We start from the raw sequence: 8434 nt of genomic DNA on the forward strand, positions 1-8434 counted from the left end.
TCACTAATGAGTTGAATAAAATCTTTGGCACAATTTCATTTTATATTTGCATGGAAGTAGTGCTTTTTAACTTTTCAGAAAGTATAGTTTAATAGAAATAATGTGATAAATCCTATCAGGGAGGCATGAAGATTTGTGGGATCATAAGGTGGGATCAATTTATTTGATATCACTGGGGAGGGAAGATTTTTACCCAGGAGGTGATTTTTAAGCTGGGTTTGAAGAAAAAGTTGAATTGATGTGTGGCTGTGGTCAGGGGAGAGGAGTGAGCAAAGAAAAATTGACGGGCAAAAGCAACTATAGACATGGTGGATATGTCTCTGGCCCCCAGTGTTTAAGAGGTATGAGCCTTAGAACTGTCACCAGCTCCTCAACCACTTTTCAAAGATGGTGAGATTTTGGGGTTAGGCCTCCTGATGCTGTTGTAGGGCTATGGAAGTCATCATCAGCTCCAAGGTCAAAGGCCCAGTAGGCATCTGACCCCTTTAGGTATCCCAACACATATACTTTGTGGAGATTTATTCAGGGTATAGAACCCACTGAAATGTTAAAACAAATTTAGGCCTGGCATTTGCATTCCTATTTAAAATTCTGCATATAAGTCTGTGCAAATGATTGGATTTTAAAAATAGTAAAATATAGTCCATCAATCTCTTATATTCTCATTTAAAATCTAATTCTGCAATAGGAAAACTGACATAGATTACATATTAATCATGAGCATGGTTTCCTAGTTTCTTAATTTAACCTCTTCATAGACTTGAAAAGCCACCTTTTGTTTAAAAATTTAAAATCACTTTACGTTTTCTCAATATAAAAGCAATGTATGTATGTTCATTGTGGAAAAATTGGAAACATGTGCAAGAAGATTAAAATTAGACTTGTTCATAATTCCACCAACTAGACACAGGACCTGTTAAAATACCTTCCAGATTTTTTTAGTTTGTTTTTAATTCACAAAATATGGCTGTTTCTTTTCTTTTAATTGAAGTGAAATTCATATAACATGTGAACAATGAAAAGTGAACAAGTCAAGAGCATACAGTTCAAAAAACATTTTAATCACCACGTAAGGAGACCTAGTACCCATTAAATATTTACTACCCATTTCTTCCATTCCCAGCTCCTGGCAACCACTAATCTGTTTTTTGTCTCTATGGATTTACATATCCTGGAAATTTCATATAAATGGAATCATACAATATGCAACTTTTGTGTCTGGCTTCTCTCACTGAGCATATAACTCATAGCATGTATCAGTACTTCATTCCTCATTATGGCTGATTAATATTTTATTTGTATATATACCATAATTTATTTATCCATTCATCCATTGATAGACAGTGATTCCTTTTGACAATCTGTTTTTTTAAAATACAATAAAACCTTAAAAAATCCTGAACATTTTTTATAATCTTGCTTCATATGTGGTCACAGGAATATGCCTGTACAAATGTGCTTGCAACATTTAGAAATAGATTAAAAGGAGAGTCAAGTTAGAACTTCAGTTTTTTTGTTAACCCCCTAATGCATGTCAGCACACCCCCACACAGGTACTTACATGCCATCACTACCATCACTACCAGACCCTCCTGAGTTTTCTCGTTTCTGCCCCCAGATACAGATTTTTTCTCACAGGAGGGGAGACTATGAGGAAGTGTTGATTCCTGCCCCTATCACCTCTTTTTAAGGTTGTGATATTAGGGGGTCCAGTCCTCTGACCATATTAGCCATGCCTAAGAGTACTATACTGTACTTGGTGATCTCAATACCATAGTGCTGGGTCTCTCAGCAGTTAAAACACTAAGTTCATTGTATTCTGTAAGTCTAGGATGAGATTAATTTATTACTCCCTATTTATTTATTTATTTATTTTTTCTTATTCTCAAGCACCATGCCAGCAAAACTAATTCATTTCTCCAGAGGCATAGAATGGTCTATTTACTACTTGGTAGGCCATACCTAGCTTTGATAACTAATTCCAACTATTGTTTAGTTCTTATCCTTTATCTTAATGCCACTAGCCTTCTATCCCCATAACCACCATCTGCCACTCCCCAGAGGATAAAGTATTTTGTTTTCTGAGGCCTTGGGGAGATCTGTAAGTTCTAAAATATTTGTGATTTTTACTAACTCAATTTACATAATGTACCCCCAATACAGTTTTGTTTTTTTTTTAAGATTTTATTTATTTATTTGACAGAGAGAGAGAGAGAGAGCAGGAACACAAGCAGGGGGAGTGGGAGAGGGAGAAGCAGGCTTCCCGCAGAGCAGGGAGCCCAATGCGGGGCTCGATCTCAGGACTCTGGGATCATGACCCGAGCCGAAGGCAGACGCTTAAGGACTGAGCCACCCAGGCGCTCCTGTACCCCCAATACGGTTAATAACTACTTGGCTTAATAAATATTTCTTGAGTTCCTACCATGTTCCAGGCACTTTGCCAGCTTTAGAATAGAAAGAAAGAAAGAAAGAAAGAAAGAAAGAGAAAGAAAGAAAGAAAGAAAAAAGCAAGCAAGCTAAAAATGAATTAGGAACAACTCTAACAGAGACAAAAAATAGTTGCTTAAACAAGACAGAAGTTTATTTCTCTTTCATGTAAAAATCTAGATGTAGAAGCCCATGGCTGGTAAGGGGGTTCCATGATTATCTGGGACCCAGTGGAAAGCTTCCAACTTTCTACTGTGTCATCGCTAGGAATGAGCCTCATCCTTGTGTTCCAAGATGCTGCTCCAACCATCACATCTATATTTTAGAGAAACAGGATAAAGGAAGGATGAGGCATAAAGAGTATGATAGCTACCTTTTAAAAAATTTTTCCAGAAACTGCTATCCATTCCATCTTCAACTAACATCTCATTTGTCAGAACTTAGCAACATGAACAAATAGCAACACATAGGCTGGGAAATGTAGTCTTTATTCTAGGCATCTGTTTCCCAGCTAAAACCTGGAGATTCTAGTGAGGAGAGAGCAGATAAGGGAGAAGGCAATCAACAACTGTCATCAAGACACAGTCCCTGCCTTCCAGACAGATAAGGGACGAAATACCTGTAAGAATGCATAACAGGGGGTGTAATTCACAGTGGGCAAAGCTCTCCAGAGATGGGGTCTTCTGAACTTTTAAGAAAGAGTAGAAATTAGTCAGTCAAAGGGCATGGTGGCGGTGGTGCTGATGGTGGTAAGGGAAATCCTACGTAGGGGAAGTAGCAAGTTTCCAGAAGCTGAAAGATCAGAGGAATTACTAGCACTTCAGTGTGGTTGCAACATACATTTAAAGGTCAGGAATACTGAAAGATGAAGTTGGAAAGATAAGCAAGGGTCAGTTCATGTCATATCTAATCTACTCTGCATAATCATTATTTAGAGTGACAAAATATTTTTTTAAAAAATTAGTTCCCCCTTGCTCTCACTTAAATGTTTATGAAACCACTAAACATTGATATTTAAGAAAATCAGTTATATTTGTAAAGCATCTTACTTTTCATACTACAATCATAAATAGTGCCTGCAAAGTTAGGAGCCATTTGCTACAATTCCTCTAAGATGATCAATCTTCTCAGATCCTAGCAACAAAAGACTCCAACTAGATCAAAACTTACCTTATTCACCTGCTTATAAGATTCATAAAGATTCATTTCTGCCTCCTCAAAAAAGTGATTAAAAATTGCCCTCTGTTCAGTGTATCCATATTAGAGACAAAAAGCTAAAAAGCTTAAGGTGTGAGTTAAATAGCTAAGAGTCTGAGTTTTAGTCACCAAGAAGACAGTAATTTGATGCTGCCTCTAGCAGAGAAGGACATTCTTTTAGGGTTCCTGGACTCAATTCCAATGCCCCACCCTGCCAACATCAAGCAATTCTCAGACACCAGCCGGGCCTCTAAGAATTCAATTCCATTCTGACACTATCTACCCAGAGATAGTATCAGATTCTATAGGTTAAGGGTTGTCCTGAACTCCCCACTTCAGATGCCAGTTGCAAGCCTCAGGCTGTTACCTGTGCTTCTGAACCAACCGGCTACTGATTAAAGGTTCCAGTGACCTCCTCCTTAGGTCAGATTAATTTGTTAGAGGGACTCACAGAATTCAGAGAAACATTTACATTCACCAGTTTATTAAAGGATATGACAAAAGATACAAATCAACAGTTAGATGAAGAGATACAGAGGGCAAGGTCACAAACAGGAGAGCATCTGTCTTCCTGGAGCCCAGGGCCCAGCTTGATGATACGTGGAAGCGTTCTGGTTCACCAAGCGTGCGAGCTCTCCAGAAAAGGACCAGTAAGCTGCCTTCTTGAGTTTTTTATGGAAGCTTCATTAATAGTTGTGATTGAGTAAGTCATTCACCATAGGCTAATTCAATCTCAAGCCCCTCCCCCCTCCCTGGAGGTAGGGTAGGGGGAGGAGCCGGACTGAAATTTCCAACCCTCTAATCACAGGCTTGGTTTCCCCGGCAATCAGCCCCCATTCTTAGGTGGGGTCCAAAAGTTACCTCCTCAACATAACAAAAGACACTTTCATCCCTCTCAATACTTAGGAAATTCCAAGGGTTTGGGAGGCTGTGAGCCAGGAACTGCAGATGAAGACCAAATATATATTTCTTATAAATCACAACATTGCAAGCATCATAGTAAACATATAAAAATTTTCATCCTATAAGTGCAGTCTTAATTCAAACAAAGCAAAAATAATAAATCAGTGGCCATGGAGATGATCAGAGGTAGAGTTTGGGTCTGTGATAAAGACTGCAAAGATGGCTACGATAATTCCTCCTATATCCTTTTGCATTATGATTTTTCTGTTCCTCCCATTGAAAGATGGAATTTATTTCCCTATCTCTTGAATCATGATGACCCTGTGACTTGTTTTGGCCAAGGAACATGGTGGAAGTAACTGTGTGTAACTTTCAAGACTGGGCCTGAGACCCGTATGGAAGTGTGTCTAGCCTAGGGAGGATGAGAGGCCATGTGGAGGGAAAACAAGGCACCCCAGCTAACAACTAGCATCAACTGCCAGCCATTATGCCATCTTGTACCTTCTACCCCAAGGTGACCCCTCCACCTGAATGCAACTGCATGTGAGCCCAAGTGAAACCAGCAGAACTCTCTATCCAATGCACAGAGCATAAGAAAGGATAAATCATTGTTGTTTTAAGCCACTAAGTCTCAGAGCAGTTTGTTACAAGGCAATAGATGACTGAAATAGGATCGTTCCCTTGATATTTTAGATCAAAATACATTACCACTATAGCTTATGACTCAAAAGCAATTGAAGGCAGGGGTGCCTGGGCGGCTCAGTTGGTTAAGCATCCAACTCTTGGTTTCAGCTGAGGTCATGATCTCTTGGGTTGTGAGATCGATTCCCATGTTTGGCTCCGTGGAGTCTGCCTGAGATTCTCTCTCTCCCTCTCCCTCTGCCCTTCCCCTCCATGCTCACTCTCTCTCTAAAATAAATAAATAAATCTTTAAAAAAATTTAAAAAAAGCAATGAAGTCATTGCTATTACATCCATTTCAGGTTTAGTGTAAAAGACTTTGCAAAATGAACTGGTAACAGGGAGTCAGGGTGTTCATTGCTAACAACTAAAGAAAACAGCAGCTTAAAGTGTTAGACATCTGTAAGACAATTATAAGGTCTCCACAACTAGAGGAAAGATTTAGAAACATGGGTATTAGAAATAGAAAGCAGACTCAGACTTATACCATATGATCTCACTCATATGTGGAATCTAAAAAATAAAACAACTGAATAAATAAACAAAAACATGGGTATTAGATCCCTGAAACAAATAAATGTACTCACTTGGGAAATTCAAGATTTAAAACATACAGCTAGTTCACCGTTAAAGAACTGATAACCACAGATATACCAAAGATTAGCATTACGGCACTCTAGATTTATGAGTAGAAATTCCAGTGACCTCTGTAGGTAGGAATAAGAATGACAGAAATGATGCCCCTTGACACTTGTAGATTAAATCCCTGAGTTCTGTGGTGTGGCAGTTACCCTCCAAGAAGGCCCCTAGTGATTCTCATTTCCTGGGACTCACTCTCTTGGGAAATAGTCTCCCTAAATCATGGCTAGCCTGTGTATCCAGCAAAATGTGGTGGAAGTAGTGGTGTGTGATTTCGGAGGCTAGGTTATAAAAATATTGCAGTTTCCACCTTGATCTCTCCCTTGGATCACTTGCTCTTGGGGAAGCCAACTGCTATGTCTTGAGTACACTCATGGAGCCCTATTGAGAGGACTGCATAGTGGGGAACTGAGGCCTCCAACCAGCCACGAAGATCAACTTGCCATCCGTACAGTATGCCGTCTTGGAAAAAGGTCTTTTCGTCTCAGTTAAGCCTCCAGGTGACTGTGGCTCTGGCCGACACTCCTTTGTAAGACAGATTTTTTTGCAGTTACAGTTTATTTACCATAAAATTCAGTAATTTCTTAGTGTACAATTCAATGATTTCTAGTAAATTTACAGACTTGTGCAATTATGACCACAGTCTAAATTTAGAATATTTCCATCATGCCAAAATAAATGACATGTCCATTAGCACTTACTTCCTTTTCCACTACCAGCCCCAGGCATCCACTAATGTATTTTCTGTGTCTATATATTTGCCTTTTCAGAAAACTTAATCTAAATGGAATCATGCAATATGTGGTCTTTTGTGTCTAGCTTCTTTTTAGTGCCTAGCTGACATTTTGAGAGACTCTGAACTAGAACCTCCCAACTAAACCACTACTGAATTCCTGATGCACAGAAACTGTGTGTCTTTTGTTGAAGTTAGCCACCACTTCTGGGGGTAATTTGTTACACAGTAATAGATAACTAGTACATAAGAGTATGTGATTACTGCTGGGAAACTAAGTCCCTCTGACATCTGATGTTCCATTAATCCCAACCCCAAAGGTACAACATTTGTTACAATGCAAACTTGTGGACATGAGAAATTATACCTTACAGTTGTATTGGCATGTTCTGTTAGTGACACAAAACTGATACTTTTCTAATTTTTAAAAGAAAGTCACTTCCAGATCAGAAGAAAAAAATCCCTACTTTATTTTTAGGTCTACACAGAAGGTTGGATGAATGAGGAAGAAATGAATTGTGGACAGTTAAAATGTGGTGGGTGGGCTACTAAGGAAACTTGATATATTAATCTGGAAGGAGTTTTGGTTGGTCAGATTGGACGACAAAAGGCTCAGCTGTAATTCCAGGAGACTTAACTAGCCAATTGCGCACCTGAGATGTTACTGTCAAGAAGTCAGTTAGGGGCACCTGGGTGGCTCAAACAGTTAAGCAACCAACCCTTGATTTTGGCTCAGGTCATGATCCCAGGGTCCTGGGATTGAGCCCCACATCTGGTTCCACGTTCAGTGCAGAGTCTGCTTGAGATTCTCTCTCTCCCTCCCCCTCTTCCCTACTCGTGCACACCTGCTCTCTCTCTCTCAAATAAATCAATAAATCTTTTTTTTTAAAAGATTTTATTTATTTATTTGAGAGAGTGCACATGCACACGAGCAGGGGGAGGGGCAGAGGGAGAGGGAGAAGCAGGCTCCGTGCTGAGCAGGGAGCCCGATATGGGGCTGGATCCCAGGACCCTGGGATCATGACCTGAGCTGAAGTCAAACGTTTCACTGACTGAGCCACCCAGGCGCCCTAAATGAATAAATCTTAAAAAACAAAAACAAAAACGGGAGTGCCTCAGTGGCTCAGTTAAAGTCTGCCTTTGACTGAGGTCATGATCTTGGGGTCCTAAGCTCGAGCCCCGTGTCGGGTTCCCTGCTCAGAGGGGAGTCTGCTTCTCCCTCTGCCACTCCTCCAGCTCATGCTCTCTCTCTCCCTCTCTCTCAAATAGATAAATAAAATGTTAAAAAAAAAAAAGACATGTAAAGGATTCAGGAGGGAAGAGAGGAACAAGTAGATGCAGGCTCCAGATTTTGAGTTGATACCAAAAGGAAGAAGGAAGAGGTTTACAATTTTACAACTGTGCAATGGCTCAAAACTTCATGGAATGCTGTAAAACTAGAGGCAATTGTGAAATGTTTTAAATAATAGCGAGTTAATAATGCTATTGACAGAATGAGTATAATTTATTGTTTGATGATGGTTTTTACTCAGTTTCTAACATTGTGAAGGTTGAAGAGTAAGAGATTCATCTAGAATCCAATAGTAGCAATGGTTTTAAAGCTTTAAAAATATTTCTTTAAGTTTGAGGATGAAGATCAAAATCTTTATGACACTTAGAAACAGTGTTCATTTCTTATGCGGCTATTATTCATTAAAATACTAGCTTCTATAACACATATTCAATTTTTCCCCTGTTATTCAATGTGTATTACTGTTTAATAAAATATTTGCCTTTACTCTAAGTATGAGCATGATGTTGAAATTTCTTCAAATTTATTATATTGCTGTATGTTTTGTTCCAGTTTTTACTGAAA

The sequence above is a fragment of the Halichoerus grypus genome, chromosome 8 (genome assembly GCF_964656455.1).
Source record: "Halichoerus grypus chromosome 8, mHalGry1.hap1.1, whole genome shotgun sequence".
NCBI classification, from domain to species: Eukaryota; Metazoa; Chordata; class Mammalia; order Carnivora; family Phocidae; genus Halichoerus; species Halichoerus grypus.